A 17195-nucleotide genomic window follows, 5' to 3' on the forward strand; every position below is an offset into this window, starting at 1 on the left:
GAAAAAAAACGCTCATGTACACAGACCCCATTGAAATTAATGGGTCAGGATTCAGTGCGGGTGCTATGCGTTCACGTCACGCACTGCACCCGCGCGGAAATCACGCTCGTGTGAAAGGGACCTAATAGCGTCCTGGCTGCCATAGTAACACTGAAAGCATTTTGAAGACGGATCCGTCTTCAAATGCTTTCCGTACACTTGCGTTTTTCCGGATCCGGCGTGTACCTCCGGCAAGTGGAGGACACGCCGGATCCGGACAACGCAAGTGTGAAAGGGCCCTAAGCAAACAATGCCTACAAATTGACAACTGACTGTTGCCATTCTCCATACCAATGGGACATATACAGTCTGACGCTGTCAGTGATGACGCAGTATTCTCAGTATAGATTCTCCGGATTTATTATTTTATGGAGAATACAAGTATTTTCTGAGGCAGACATGTCCGGAGAGCGGCAGGAAAGTGGCAGGTTCCCTTTAACGATATTCCCTAGCCCCGGAGTAGCCTCAGATTAGATCAGGCCGGATCCCGCTGCTCCGAGTACAATTGCTTTTCCGTGTTATTGACTCTGGCAGGACCCTGTGAAAGGCTCCACACAATGCGGGTATTTCTCAGTCACAGATGACGTTCAAATAAGTCAAAATATTTTTCTTTAAATGTTATTTCAGTACAAGGTGGATTTTATTCTAGAGAGCGTCACATCTGTCCAGGAGGAAAAGAGCTTTCATCACCAGTCCTCATCACTGGGAAGACCTTCTTCAGGGAAAAGGTGCTGAACACCAAGCCTACCACCCCTTTCTTCAGGCTGAGATGGCTATAAGCTGGATAGACAGATAGATAGACAGACAGATTAGTACAACTGCAAAAAAGAGGGTGAGTCAGCACATCCCAGTGCACAGGTGCGCGCTGCCATGGCTAGAAACACAAATGAAAAAAACAATGCATTATCACTCTGCAAACCAAATAAAGTACAATAATGCCATAATTATAGAAAACATTCTGGCGCTAATGCTACGCTTATTCTGTAAATTTGAGATTCTTGGCAAATACAGATACTGACCCCCTTTTTTTGCAGTTGTAGTGGAGCTGTGTGGCTGACTCCAGTTAGGCCTCATGCCGCCGTATAGATCATACAAGTGTATTACTGTACAGCGGCGGCAGCATGAAGCGCACGGCATCATAGCAACCAATGACAGCAGGCCGGGTTTTCACGGACCGTGGTCCACGTATGTGTGAATGAGGCCTTAGTCTTGCACCCCTGACCAGCCTGTCTGCCCCATAGGCTGATTTTAATCAGTGTAAGTATAAAGCTGTAGCCTGCTCTCACTGCATTCATTGGAAGCCGTCTGGCACCAGGAGAGGTATAGACTGGGCTCAGCGTGCATGTTGGTACCTGCATTCCCTGAATTTAATGGAGGCCATTATGGCACATAACAGGTAGGAGATCGCCTTGACGTTTGGCAGACGGGCCCAAATAATTTTGTACAAATTGTATTTGCCAAGAATCTCAAATTTACAAAATAAGCGTAGTATTAGCACCAGAATATTTTCTATACCTAGATAGATTAGGATGGATAGATAGATAGACAGACAGACATATAGATATTCTGCCTCTTCCATCCTGTGCTGATGAAATTTCATGTGATTACATAGATCTGTGCTGGACATGAGATCCTCCTCCTCCATTTCTCCCAGGGTGGAGACGATGTCCTTGTCCGTTCACTGCTTCTCTTCCTCTTCTATCGTGACAACTGCTCCACCACAAACCAGACGTGCGTCATGTGTCACTGTGGGGTCAGCAGTAGGTTTTCGGTCTTTCTGATCGCTGTATGACATGACGGAGGATCTGACATCCCATACATGTCTCTGTGGGATAGATATAGAGGATGGATAGATAGATAGATAAGGGATGGATGTATAGATAGAAAGATAGATACACAAAAATAGATAGATAGATACAGTAGATATTAATTGCACTGGCACTTTTCACAGATGAAACTATTTAATTATGCACAGGCACTTTACAATATAGTATACTTTATACAGTAATGGGGTTGTCCAAGTTATATTTATTGATGACCTATCCTCAGGATAGGTCATCAATATCAGATCGGCGGGGGTCCGACACCCGGCACACCCGCCAATCAGCTGTTTGAAGAGAAGGCGCGCCGTGCCAGCGCCGCCTCCTCTTCGCTGTTTACCTTCTCACCGTTGCATCTGTAATTACACCCAAGCCGTCCCATTCATGTCAATGGTACAGATCGCTTCTATACAAGTGTATGGGAACGTTCTGTACTATTGAAATGAATGGGACGGCTTGGGTGTAATTAAAGGGAATCTGTCACCGGGATTTTGTGTATAGAGCTGAGGACATGGGTTGCTAGATGGCCGCTAGCACATCCGCAATACCCAGTCCCCATAGCTCTGTGTGCTTTTATTGTGTAAATAAAATGATTTGATACATATGCAAATTAACCTGAGATGAGTCCTGTCCCTGACTCATCTCACGTACAGGACTCATCTCAGGTTAATTTGCATATGTATCAAATCGTTTTTTTTTTACACAATAAAAGCACACAGAGCTATGGGGACTGGGTATTGTGTATGTGCTAGCGGCCATCTAGCAACCCATGTCCTTAGCTCTATACACAAAATCCCGGTGACAGGTTCCCTTTAAAGATGCAACGGCGAGAAGGTAAACAGTGAAGAGGAGGCGGCGCTGGCACGACGCGCGCCTTCTCTTCAAACAGCTGATCGGCGGGGGTGCCGGGTGTCAGACCCCAGCCGATCTGATATTGATGACCTGTCCTGAGGATAGGTCATCAATAAATATAACTTGGACAACTCCTTTAAAGGATGAGTTTATACATGAATAACTGTTGTGACATAAGTTTTTACATGATGTATTATTGATGCACCTGGAATCATGTTCACTGTATGTAATTTTATGTTATACACCTAATCATGTATCATTAGTGACCAATTATATAATGACGTATTCTAATCACTTTGTGGGTATTTAAACCTCTGTGGGACCTCATTTGTTTGCTTGACAAGGGCCCCATTGAGCAGGGCTGAAACGTTGCGACGGGGTAATAGACGGGTCCCCCACCCTCACCTTCTTTGGAGTGCTGCCTCAATTTATGTTCTTTTTTTATTATCTGCGGATTCGGACCTGGAATCCAGGAGGGATTGCACCCACCTTCATCCTTGAAGAGAGAGAGCTGCTGTTGTTTTTTTAGATAAAGAGAACAAATCTGGTAGCACTATAAAAAAGAAAAATGGGTGCAAGCCCAAAGGGGCTAGACCAGTGATGGCGAACCTTTTAGAGACCGAGTGCCCAAACTGCAACCCAAAACCCAATTATTTATCACAAAGTGCCAACACAGCAATTTACCCTGAATACCAGTATAGTCTATCTTCCATGTCACTTTATCATTTAGCTATAATAGCCTGCCTACATTCAGTGCGCTGCCTGTGCCGTTCATAGTGCACCCTGCGCTGAATGAATTGCAGGAGAAGTCTAAGGCATATAGGTACACCATAGACTTTTTCCAGGGTGCGGGTGCCCACAGAGAGGGCTCTGAGTGCCCCCTCTGGCACCCGTGCCATAGGTTCGCCATCACTGGGCTAGACTATTGCCAAAGTTGCCGAATAAGATGGGCTAAATAAAGTCTTCACCTTTGGGGGGTTTTGGAGAGCTGCCTATTTTTTCAGTTTATTTATTAAGGATTTGTGGCTTTCCCTAAGGATAGATATGAGATAGGATAGATTACTTTATGACATTTATAACTGAGCATGTGAGTGCAACTGATAACAAGTATTTTCAGGTGAAGTCAGTGTGAATGGCTCCTTATAAGGAGAGACCGGAACCTCCAGGAGATAAACATAGTACATGATAGACAGATATGAGATAGATAGATAGATATGAGATAGACATATAGATAGATAATTGGATAGATAGATAATAGATATATAGATATAGATATATAGATAGATATTAGATAGATAGACCGCAGATAACATCAGAAATCTGTCACAATCACATGTAGAAAAAAGAATATTACAGGAAAAACCCAGCAAGAGACGGCTTCACGATGGTAGGTAGGCAGTGTGATCAGACAATGACTGGGAAGAACGGGTTTGGGACAAGTTTATTCTGCAGCAGGAAAGTATTTTGCTTTGCAGACAGTTCTGAATATGGATCTTTCTTGCAGGCCTAGAATTTACCAAGGTTGTATGGCTGACAATGCTGTAGGAAGAGCTGCCAGGGAACAGGTTAAAATAATATGTCAGCGACTCAGCAGCAAGCATATGCCGGCATAATATGGCATGGTGCATTCTGTATGCATCGATGAAAAAAAATAATATTCTGTGTGTCTACAACTTTTTACGAGTATTAAAGTGAAACTGTCACGTGTCCGATCCGCAGGCTACACATCATACAGCAGGAGGAGCGGAGCAGATTGATATATAACTTGCATTTTATTCATTGAAATCTGTATGACTGTGCATATAGTGTCAACTGCTGGTCACTGTTAGGACCGCCCACTGGACTCCTAAACATAGGAAAAGAAGGGATCTCAATAAATAGAGTTCAAGTTATACTGATTTGTTTTACATAACACTATACATCACTCTGCTCAGCTCCTCCTGCTCTATAACCTGCTGCCTGCAGAAAGGACTGTATATTCAATGTGACAAGTTCCCTTTAAGTTGGTCATGCATATAAAAAAGTTGGTTGAGCCTGCCAGTATGTACAGGATGACTTTCTGCTGACAGTATATGTTTGCTCCACTAACACCATGTCCTGCACCTATATCGCGGATCCCAAATACAGTACTATTCATGAGCCTTAAAGGGTTATTCCCGTCTCAGACAATGGGGCGTATCTGCCCCAATGTCTCATAGCTGTGGAGCCCACCTCTGGGATCTGCACCTATGCTCAGAACGGAGCCCACAAAGTCCCGGACCGCCGTCCATTAATTCCTATGAGAGCGCCAAAAATAGCAGAGAGCTGGGACGGCCCCATAGAAGGGAATGGAGCGGTGTCTGTGCTTGCACCGTGCGCCTCCCATTCATTTCAATGGGACTTCAGAATATAAACTCAGTGTGCTGCTCGGCTGTTTCCCGGCGATCCCATAGGAAAGAATGCAGGATGGCGGCGCATGCGTGGTGCACCCTCCGGGGCTTTGGGGGCTCCATTCTAAATATAAGTGCAGGTCCCAGAGGTGGCGATATGCCCCCAGTGTCTGAGATGGGAACAACCCTTTAAAGGGAACCTGCCACCACGATGATGCAGTGAAATCTGCGGGCAGCATATTATAGAGCAGGAGGAGCTGAGCTGAGGAAAAATTCTGTAAATCTCTGCTCGTTCTGGGCTTAGGAGTCATGTGGGCGGTCCTATCAGTGATTGACAGCTGCCTGTGTATGCAGATATAAAGGGACGGCTGGTGACAGGTTTTTTTAAGTCCCCCCATGCACAATTATATATACATACAGTATATTCAAAAGTAGGTTGATTTCAATGGGAGACATCGGAAGGAATAGCTATTGGCTGTAGCGAATGAGCTTTTGGCCTAAGGTTGCCAAAATACCAAAATTTTGATTCGATTTCGATACCACAAAAAAGTATTGCGATACTCGATACCATTTCGATACCACGCAAAAAAAATAATACTCCAAAAAAGCTGCGTGCATTCGCCATTTTGTGTAATGTCTGGACCATAATAGAACAGTCCGATCCTATTTTTTGGGGGGACAAGGTGACTAAAAAATGGCGAATCGCGCAGTTTTTATTACATTTTTTCTGTTACAGCGTTCACCGTATAGTAGATATTTTTTTATATTTTAATAGTTTGGACTTTTCGGACGTGGCGATATGTAATATGTTTATTTATTTATTTACTGTTTATATGTAAAATTGGGAAAGTGGGTGGTTTATACTTAATATTTTGGTGTTTGTTTTTTTTACTTTTTATTTAATAACCGTTAGCCCCCTTAGGTCGGGTCATAGAGGTCGGGTGCCGGGTATGTGATTCTGCCGCCAGCACCTGCCGTCTATATTTGAATTAATGGGTTAGTTATCTTCATTGGTGGCGGAGTGGCCACAGCCCCTCCCCTCTCCTCTCATTGGTGGCAGCAGGCACACGGGGGAGGGAGAGACTTTCTCCTTCCCCCCTGTGCTGCTGAGGGAACATGGCGCGCACTGAGAGCAGCGCGCTCCATGTTTTGTGATACTAGGCTGTACAATTGGGTATCGATAATTCAATACCCGGTGCAACCCTAGTTGGGCCCAGAGTATGGATGGTGAATGGTGACTTTATTATCAAGCCTTTTATGGCCGGCTTTCTAGGAAATGCATTGCATGGCTTATATCATTCCTCTAATCGTCTTTATAGCAAATATTGAGTCACTGTGTAAATCTTTAAATCTTTTGCTTCCTTATCTTTTCTGGATCCCAAGTTACCTAATGTTTTCCTCTCCATTCATAATATCTAAAGTTGGCCATACATATTAGATAGCTGCCGACCAAACACTAGTTTTCCCACAGCCTTCTCTTCAACCCCTCTATACACACACTCAGCCTGGCTGAGCATGCATGTGTCCGGCAAGACAATGCTGGCAGCAGCTTATCTTTCGAGAAAAAAATGATTGTGCAGTTGAAATCCAACTGCCTGATCCTTACCTACCCCAACACCCGCGGTCGGGGGGGGAGTTTGGATGCCCTTATACACATAAGATGGTCGACTGCTCTAACCGAAATCAGCAAGCTCGGCCGACATTTATTTAATGTGCATGAGTCCTAAAACTACTTTCCAGGAGTAGATTAAGTGGCTCAAAGGCCTTGGACTGTTCCAAGATATTACATACAGCGCTATCACAAATATAGGTAATACAGCGCCACATACCTCATACATCCAGTGATGTCTCCTGTTCTCTTTCCTCATCTTCTCAATTGGGAGCAGACCACCATGATGACATCTTTCAGCCATGTTTTGCCTCTTCAGAGTTTACCACACAGACATCTTAGATTCTTCACTTACCATCATCTGCCCCCTTCTGGTTCCCCAACATCGTCATCCTGCTGCTGACCCCAATACTCTGCCCGCTGTGCTCCCCAATGCCCCGAAATACTATACTGCAGAAATTATACTGCCATACAGATTGTACCCCCATAGTGCTCCCCAAAATCCCACCAATAGTAAAAATGATCATACACACTACCCCCAGTAGTAATAATACCTGCATTAGTTCTTATTCCCCCAGTAGTTCTTATTGCCCCGTATGCACATTTTTTTTGCCCCAGTAGTAGTAAAAAGATTTAAAAAAATATCAAAATACTCACCTCACTTCCACCATCTGCGATGCAGCCAACGAACCTGTTCCGGCTGTGGCCTGATGTCACGGACGTTTCAGCGACAGGTGGCAGGAGATCGGTAAGACTGGCCACACGTGGTTTGATCTGACATGTTTTCCTTCTGGATCAAATGACGTCTGTGTTGTTTCTGGTGCTTACCAAACCTTCTTTCCCCAGGTGTAGCTATTATGGTCATTTAACCTTCTCTATTTATTGTTGTTTCTCCCACTATGCTGTGCGGTTTATAGCTTCTGTTGGAGTTGTGGATAGCTGGTGTGTGGCTCTCGGCTGAGTTTCTGGTGCGTCCATAGCCACTTGAAGTTAAGTGTTTTCGTTCCCTTTTGTATTTTGTTTAGGTTATTTTGTGTGTTGCATTTCCCTGTCATTTGTATTAAGGCCGGAGGGAGACTCCTGTTCGTCCTTCCTTTTGGAGGAACAGGTAGTCTCAGTCCTGACATTAGTACCAGGGTCCTATAGGGTGAGTTAGGACACTAGGTATTCCTGTGTATGAACTCACCTACCTTTGGGGTTTGTTCATACTGCTAGTTAGTCAGGACTTTGATTAGGGTGTTACAAGGAGGTGTCCATCTCCTTTCCCTAGTTTCCAGGCCTTATTCCCTCACCCCTTTCCCTCCTATGTTCGGTGTGGTGTTTCCCTCCCACATCCGAGAGTGACACCTGATCCTGGTGCGGGCAGTCGTGATGACATCATTGCGCTGCACAAAAACTGGAGCGGGCACATCACATCAAGACCGTCTGTGACGCTCTATAGCCTCATAGGGTTCCGGCCTAGTGCCCTGTGCCCTATGACCTTTTAAGAGTGAATAGTGAGGATGGGAGTGATGTGCTCTTGTACCCCGCCATCCCAGATGTCTGCCCAGGGATAATGGCCCCAAAGCTTTGGGCCCCAAACACCCCTATTATAACCTGGCATTGGTATTTTCACATGAGCTGCCTTTGGTGTGGCAGAAAGTTGCACCATCACCACCCTGTAATTTTGCTAGGGTCTTGCTGTGATTGTGGCAAATGAGATACAAAAATGAAAGCACCCCCCCCCCCCAAAAAATAAAGAAATAAATAAAAATCTATTTTAACCCAGTTGTGTAAATGGGATTTTTCAAGAACAGATATCTGCCTTTGATTTCCTGTAGCCAATAAGCAATGCATTGTTACACAGAACAAACTTATACCATATTTTTCACCCTATAAGACGCACCTTCCCATAAGACACACCTGGGTTTTAGAGGAGGAGAGTAAGAAAAAAATATTTTTCATTAGACCTCAGCTCAGACCCCCAATGTTAATCAGACCTCACCTCACATCCCCAATCAGACCCCCAATGTTAAGCGCTGCATTTATTGCATTTCAGGGGGTGGGCCCTTTCTCAGGGGTTATGTCCACTCTACTGTAGTTCTCTCCCTATTACTGCTCGGGCGGGGGTGTCCTTTTTAGGGGATATGTCCTTTCTACTGTCACTCTCACCCTATCACAGTTCAGGGGGTGCATTCTTTTTCAGGGTGTGTGTCTCTCCTTTCTCAGTGGGCATGTCCTTTCTGCTGCAGCTCTCTCCATGTAACTGTCACAGCTTCTAACTGTAGATAAGGCTGGTGGTAGTTGAAGGATAGAACTAAAAATTTGTGACCACCTCAGTGATGTTACTGTTGTGGACAGAGAAATAAGGAAAAGAACAAACAGCAGGTGGCGCTATACATATTCATTTTATTGAATAACTCACTGGCTATACAAAATTTTTAATTACATGCAGTTTTCAGATCCAGGCGCTGGTTTGAAATGGGACAACCCCTTTAAACCTGAATACAAAATACAAAAGCAAATTATTTGCAAGTCACACGGTTGTCATTTGATATTTTTTTAATATAATTGTGAAGTGTGGGGGAGCTGATCAGGACCCCCTGTATGAGCCAAACCAGATGAAATACTGCAACTACTTTTCCACCAAAAGGAACACTGAGCAGCCAATGGCAGCTTCTTCAGGAAAAAAAGCCAAAGATGCCAAAGCAACCACACAGTTTTGTTTTTTGTGGTGTTTTTTCCGTGCAGTTTTTGCAATTTGTTTGCCCTCTAGCATTTTTTTTTTGTCATATAGTTTTCCTCTCTAGAGAGGGTGATGTGAAAAAAACCACCAAGAGCTCTAGCATGCTACGTTTTTGAAAAGAAGTCCAAAAGACAAAAAAACTCCCATTTATTTAAAAACACCAGGCGCCCAAAAAAAACTCCACTTATTTGTCCCACGTTGTATATTCCCAGTAGACCTTCAGCTAACATGAGGAGCTGGCGTTTTTACCGTAAAAAATTCTACAAAAAAATGCAAAAGGGCAGAAAATCGCCTGCCAACCTATGTGTGAAATCAACCTAATAATGCAATAGTCACATGACCATGTACATCCCTAATTTTCCCTTCCACACATCCCGCATTATGTAACAAATGACTATAGGACATCTTCTATTTTGATAGTTCAGTGATGTTCTACATAGAAAAGAATGGGTCTGAATCCGCAAAAAAACAAGGATCGGATGCGTCCTGAACATACAGTCGTCTGTACGGAGCCGTACTAGTCTAGCAGCAGACAACGTCTCCAGTCACGTCCCGGCTGTCTGCAATCTGACATTCTGAGCAGTGTGCCCTGTTTTATGAGGATCACACTGTACATTTCTACTTGATGGTATCAGCCAATGACCTTGTGTTATCTCAGATCGGGATCTGTACTTGTCATTTCACCCCTGTCACTGATTAGGATCTGTTATCTGCTTATCTGCAGTATTCAGATTAAAATCAAAGGTAAGACATTGTATAATGTAACTGAATAATGTGTTCTAATCCAGGACAAATGTATTCTCTTATGTATCAGTTCCTGCCTCTATCTCCTATCTATCTATCTATCTATCTATTATATATCTATCTATTATCTATCTATCTTTCTATCTATCTCCTATATCTATTTATCTATCTATCTATCTCATATCTATCTATTTATTTTTCTATTTATCTATCTATCTCATATCTATCTATCTATCTATTATCTATCTATCTACCTCTCATATATATCTATCTATCTAAATATCTATCATCTAATATCTGCCTTAGGGTCCATTCACACGTCCACAATTTCGTTCCGCAAAAGGAACGGAATTTCGGATCCATTCATTTCTATGGGGCAGCACGACGTGCTGCCCGGACACGGAATTGCGGACCCGCACTTCCGGGTCCGCAATTCCGTTCCCGAATTCCCGAAAAAAAATAGAACATGTCCTATTCTTGTCCGCAATTGTGGACAAGAACAGGCATATTCTATTACCGTAGTGCTAGCAATGTGCGGTCTGCAAAATGCGGAACGCACATTGCCGCTATCCGTGTTTTGCAGATCCGTGGATCCGCAAAACACGTTGCGGACATGTGAATGGACCCTTAGGCTACTCTCACACTAGCGTTCGTTCGGGATCCGGCAGGGTTCATCAAAAACGCTTCCGTTACTGATAATACAACCATCTGCATCCGTTATGAACAGATCCGTTTGTATTGTCTGTAACATCGCCAAGACGGATCCGTCATGAACTCCATTGAAAGTCAATGGGGGACGGATCTGTTTTCTATTGTGTCAGATTGTGTCAGAGTTAAATGGATCCGCCCCCATTGACTTGCATTGTGGGCCATGACGGATCCGTCTTGCTCTGCATCCCAGGACGGAAAGCAAACTACAACATGTTGCGGTTTGCTCTCCGGTATGAGAACGCAACTAAACGGAACGGAATACTTTTTGGAGCGCTCCGTTCTGTTCAGTTCAGTTTTGTACCCATTGACAATGAATGGGGACAGAACTGAAGCGTTTTTTTTTTTTGGTATTGAGTCCCTCTGACGGATCTCAATACCGGAGAACTAAAACGCTAGTGTGAAAGTAGCCTCAGTGTCTTATCCATCCATCTATCGTCTTTATATCCTGCAGGACTGTATTCATGGATTTCTCTAGTGTAATCCGTATATATCAGTGCGGCCTGCAGTTTTCTGACGTACAAGTCATAATGTTTGCAAAAGCTGCTTTTTACTAGAAAATCTTTTTGCCAGTTAAAAAAAATAAAAAGAGTGTGTCTTGGCAGGAACGGTGTAAATTATAGCTCAGATCTCCGTCATCTCACGCCAGCACATTACGTACGTAGATGCCAGCCTTCATGAATTCCCTCCATAGAGCTGGCAGCACCTTAGACACTAGTCCGGGCGTGTACCAGATGTAAATGGGCAGCGCGGGGCGAGAGCTTTCTTATCTGCACTTGTGTCTAGAGTTACAACATTCTCATTTCCTGTTATTCATAGAAATACATACTGAGGCTACTTCCACATCTGCGTTTTCAATTCCGCTACTGAGATCCGTCATAGGGTCTCAATAGCGGAAGAAAACGCTTCAGTTCTGTCCCCATTCATTGTCAATAGGGACAAAACTGAACAGAACGGAGCGCTCCAGAATGTATTGCGTTCCGTTTGGTTGCGTCCCCATCGCGGACAGAAAAACGCTGCGAGCGATGTGGTCCGGAGCAAGATACACAATGTAAGTCAATGGGGACGGATCCGTTTTCTCTGACACAGTAGAAAACAGATCCGTCCCCCATTGACTTTCAATGGTGTTCAAGATGGATCCGTCTTGGCTATAGAAGACATAATACAACCGTATCCGTTCATGACGGATGCGTGCGGTTGTATTATTGTAAGGGAAGCGTTTTTGCGGATCCATGACGGATCCGTAAAAAAATGCTAATGTGAAAGTAGCCTATGAAAAAAAACACGAGGACGTGGATTGTCAGAATCTACAGTTTATTTCACTGTGTGTCAAAGTTTAGAACAATCGCAAATCCCCAGCAAGACTCCAAGAGGCGGGAAAACGTCTGAGAGAAGTAGGATAAGGAGGATGGGGCGCGGAGAAGTCTCCCCTGCTCCGAGGGGTCGTGCTTATCTCTTCACTACCTGCAGCCCTGCAGCTGTTGTAAAACTACAACTCCCATCATGCTCGGCTGTAAGCTGATAGCTGTAGGGTTTCCGGGCATGCTGGGAGTTGTAGTTTTGCAACAGCTGGAGGGCCGCCGGTTGGGCATCCCTGGACCAGAGCAATCAATTAGGATATCTTAAATACCTACTTCTGCAGATTTTGAAACAGATATTGTCAGAATTTCCATGGATTTCACGCTATGCATTGCGAAGGATAGAATCCATATTGATGAAATCCCACGCACTTCGCTGCTGTAAAGGGCTGTGCGCGGTCTGACCGCAATACAGGACTGATGAACAACGTATTTGCTGCATGTGAACAGTCACACCCGTATAGGGCTGTCCAGGTTTTAAGGCTGGGGTTCTAGGGTTAAAGGACTATTCTCATTTGTGACATATCCCTGGACTCCATCCTGCAGACTAAGCAGGGGTTCGGGGACCTCCACAGTGTATGGGTATGTTATAGGGCGCTGTGTATGGTTATGTTATAGGGCGCTGTGTATGGGTATGTTATAGGGCGCTGTGTATGGTTATGTTATAGGGCGCTGTGTATGGTTATGTTATAGGGCACTGTGTATGGTTATGTTATAGGGCGCTGTGTATGGTTATGTTATAGGGCGCTGTGTATGGTTATGTTATAGGGCGCTGTGTATGGTTATGTTATAGGGCACTGTGTATGGGTATGTTATAGGGTACTGTGTATGGGTATGTTATAGGGTACTGTGTATGGGTATGTTATAGGGCGCTGTGTATGATTATCTTATAGGGCGCTGTGTATGGTTATGTTATAGGGCTCTGTGTATGGTTATGTTATAGGGCTCTGTGTATGGGTATGTTATAGGGCGCTGTGTATGGTTATGTTATAGGGCTCTGTGTATGGTTATGTTATAGGACACTGTGTATGGTTATGTTATAGGGCACTGTGTATGGTTATGTTATAGGGCACTGTGTATGGTTATGTTATAGGGCACTGTGTATGGTTATGTTATAGGACACTGTGTATGGTTATGTTATAGGGCGCTGTGTATGGTTATGTTATAGGGCACTGTGTATGGGTATGTTATAGGGCACTGTGTATGGTTATGTTATAGGGCACTGTGTATGGTTATGTTATAGGGCACTGTGTATGGTTATGTTATAGGGCACTGTGTATGGTTATGTTATAGGGCGCTGTGTATGGTTATGTTATAGGGCGCTGTGTATGGTTATGTTATAGGCCGCTGTGTATGGTTATGTTATAGGGCGCTGTGTATGGTTATGTTATAGGGCACAGTGTATGGTTATGTTATAGGGCACTGTGTATGGTTATGTTATAGGGCACTGTGTATGGTTATGTTATAGGGCACTGTGTATGGTTATGTTATAGGGCACTGTGTATGGTTATGTTATAGGCCGCTGTGTATGGTTATGTTATAGGGCGCTGTGTATGGTTATGTTATAGGGCACAGTGTATGGTTATGTTATAGGGCACTGTGTATGGTTATGTTATAGGGCACTGTGTATAGTTATGTTATAGGGCGCTGTGTATGGTTATGTTATAGGGCACTGTGTATGGTTATGTTATAGGGCACTGTGTATGGTTATGTTATAGGGCACTGTGTATGGTTATGTTATAGGGCTCTGTATGGTTATGTTATAGGGCGCTGTGTGTTACTCTTTTATGTCTCTGCCATCGTATAATGTCTATTGGACCTTACAGGAAGCAGGGAGAGATGGAACAGAGTAACGCATGACTGCAGCCGCAGACATATTTGTCATCTGTAATCATGGAGACACATAGACCTGCATAGGAGCTGTAGACACAATACGGTAGGACATTTTTTCTATAAATTATTTAGAACGTTGATTCATTTTTTTTGTTTCAGACACCGTGGACCACTATTAAAAACAATTGTTTGCCAAGCTGGATATGGCCCTTAAAGGCACGGCATGCATCATGCATTGTATTTGGTCTCCATGGTATGTGACGTGCAGGACTAAGTGGACTGTAAATCACTTTCTGATGTTAAGTATGCATGTCATCTTTTCTGGTAAATATACCTGTCCATTAAAAGTTCCATGAATGCCACCTGAAGGCGGTGAATAATAGTTCTTAAAGAGCACCTGCCAGCAGGATGAACCCTATAAAGCCAGGTATATGGCATGTTAGGGTTGACCCTGCTGAATATAACGATAACCGATCTTGTGAATATCTCGACCGCCTGCTCTGAAATGCAGGCGCTGCAGACCGGTAGTGGCATGTGGCTGCACCGCAGGCGACGGTGTGGAACGAGTTGAGTATTTGATTTGTTAGTTTTTTTTCTTGATCATTTAGGGAGCATTAGAGGGGCATCATAAAGGGCAATACTTGGGGGCATTTTTAATAATGGAGGCACTATAGGGGGTATGACTTTGACTGGCCTCACCCACTTGTGTTATCCCTGCATACAACATCGGGCCTCTTTTAGTTTTTTTTTTCAGAGCCACCTTAAAGGGATTATCCAATCCTATACAATTTCCCCCCATATACCGGGCCCCCCACCCTGAATATACTTACCTGGCTCCCCGCTCCCTGCGCCGATCCTGGTCCCCGCACCGCCGCTGCTGCTTCTTGATGAAAACATCCAGTGTCGGGGGTGGGATGGAGCAGCCAATGGCAGGTGGGGATGGGGACGAGCCTTCCTAGCATCGCGGGTGACACTAGGTTGGCTCGTCCCCGTACCCGTCTGCCATTGGCTGCTCCCAACACCAGATGTTTTCATCCGTGTATGGGGAGAAGCAGCAGCGGCGGTGCGGGGACCAGGAGCCGCGCAGGGAGCAGGGACCCGGATAAGTATATTCAGCGTGGGGGGCCCGGCATATGAGGGGGGGGGCTTTTTTTAGGATTGGATAACCCCTTTAAAGGGGTTGAGCCAAGTTTTTAAGTTATCCCCTATTCACTAGCTGGTCGTTGGGGGTCTGACCACTGGAACCCCAAACAATCACAAGAACGGTGGTTCCCTTTCCCTTGTTCTGATAGAGTGGCAGAGTGATCGGTGGGGGCTCCAGTGGTCGGACCCCCAGCAATCTTCTATCCTGTGGATAGGGAATAACTAAGAAACTTGGCACAACCCCTTTCAGTTCCCAGTCTGTCCCTGAAGGTCATAATGCGGAAACCAAAACTTGGCCACATTATTGTCATCTACAACCACCGGTGATAAGATTTACTGTAGAAAGATATTTCACAAAGTTGCGTGGTTCTTCCATCCGTGAGCTATTCCTCTTCCTTTTTGGTAAAATCCTGACTCAACCATGAATCACATGTAAATCAATGTAACAGGCGCACAGCCTTCTTCAGGTGGGAGGTTCATAGTATACGGTGTAATCAGTCACATGCCGGCAGCGTAACCCGAATATGGATTTCACAATAGTTATGGAAGCAAATTATGTACATAGTATTACTGTCTGCATGAAAATCTTGCATCATCTATCTATCCATCTATCTATCTATTATCTATTTATCTATCTATCTATCTATCTATTATCTATCTATCTATCCATCTATCTATCCATTATCTATTTATCTATCTATCTATCCATTATCTATTTATCTTCTATCTATCTATTATCTATAATCTATCTATTATCTGTCTGTCTATATCTTTATCTATCTATCTATCTATCCATCTTTCTGTCTGTCTATATCTTTATCTATCTATCTATCTATCTTTCTGTCTGCCTATGCCTATGTATCCATCTGTCGTCTAGTGTCTGTGATTTGGGCCATATCTCCAGCACATAGAATAGTCCTGTCTATTATGATCACAGCAATATTCCGTCTCATCCTTCTAGGGGTCAGATCTGCCCTCGAAATGAAATGATACATTGTCTGTTTTATTAACAGTATGAGGAGTGTGATATAATACACAGTGTTATTATGGTACAGTAGATTACGGTAGACTGTCCGGTCTGTAGGGAGGTGTACCGTACTTCCGATCAATCATCTGTGCCGTCCCGTGCTGTGTGCACTGTATACGGAGCCACTGGTTTAACCTGTTATTTCTTGTGATTGCAGAAAACAGGAGGTTGTCACTTCGCGCCTTGATACTCATTTAGGGGTTTTCCAATCTTCTGAAGTCATGTCATATCTGTAGGATATTCTACCGGGGGGGGGGGGGGGTCCGACCTCCAGGACCCCCACCAATACTTAGAATGAAGGGGATACAGCACTGAGACAATTTAATATATGATACTATAACGTTGTTATTAACTAGATTCAGAGCCGAATTAAAGGGAGGACACCCGGACCTGAGCCCCGGAGCCACCAGTAATGAGGGAATAGAGGCCTCCACCAGAACGTAGATTATGTACAATCATCCCCTTAATACAAATGTGTACAGGACCTGTTGCTGTAGAAGGACCTGCACAGCTGAGGTCACATGACCATATCTGTGCGGGTCCTAAAGCAAGACGACGGCTCTGCATAGTGTGACCTGCTGTGTGTGCTTGTGATCTGTATTTAGGGGTCCGGTCTAGGGTCTGTATTTGTTTACAGAGTCTCGTGTGGGTCTGTATTTAAATTTTTTTTTTTTTGGGGGGGGGGGGGGGTCTGTTTTTATTTGGGTGGTCTGGAATCTGTTGTAAAGGGATTTTCTGGGATGTTCATATTGTTGGCCTGTCCTCAAAACACTGTTTTTCTTTTGTTGATCTGAGACTCCGTACCAGAGTTATGACGCTATATAAAAATGCATAGTAGGTGTTTAGTGCACTGAGGGTGTCATCGTTGCTCTTGTTGCACCCAAGCTCCATTCTTTTCTGTGGCCAGCCCTTCCCTCGTTGCTTTAATTGACAGGGCCAGGCAGTGGCAAAGCAGCCATGGTGGGGTT

This window comes from Bufo gargarizans, chromosome 5 (genome assembly GCF_014858855.1).
Source record: "Bufo gargarizans isolate SCDJY-AF-19 chromosome 5, ASM1485885v1, whole genome shotgun sequence".
In the NCBI taxonomy this organism is placed as follows: Eukaryota; Metazoa; Chordata; class Amphibia; order Anura; family Bufonidae; genus Bufo; species Bufo gargarizans.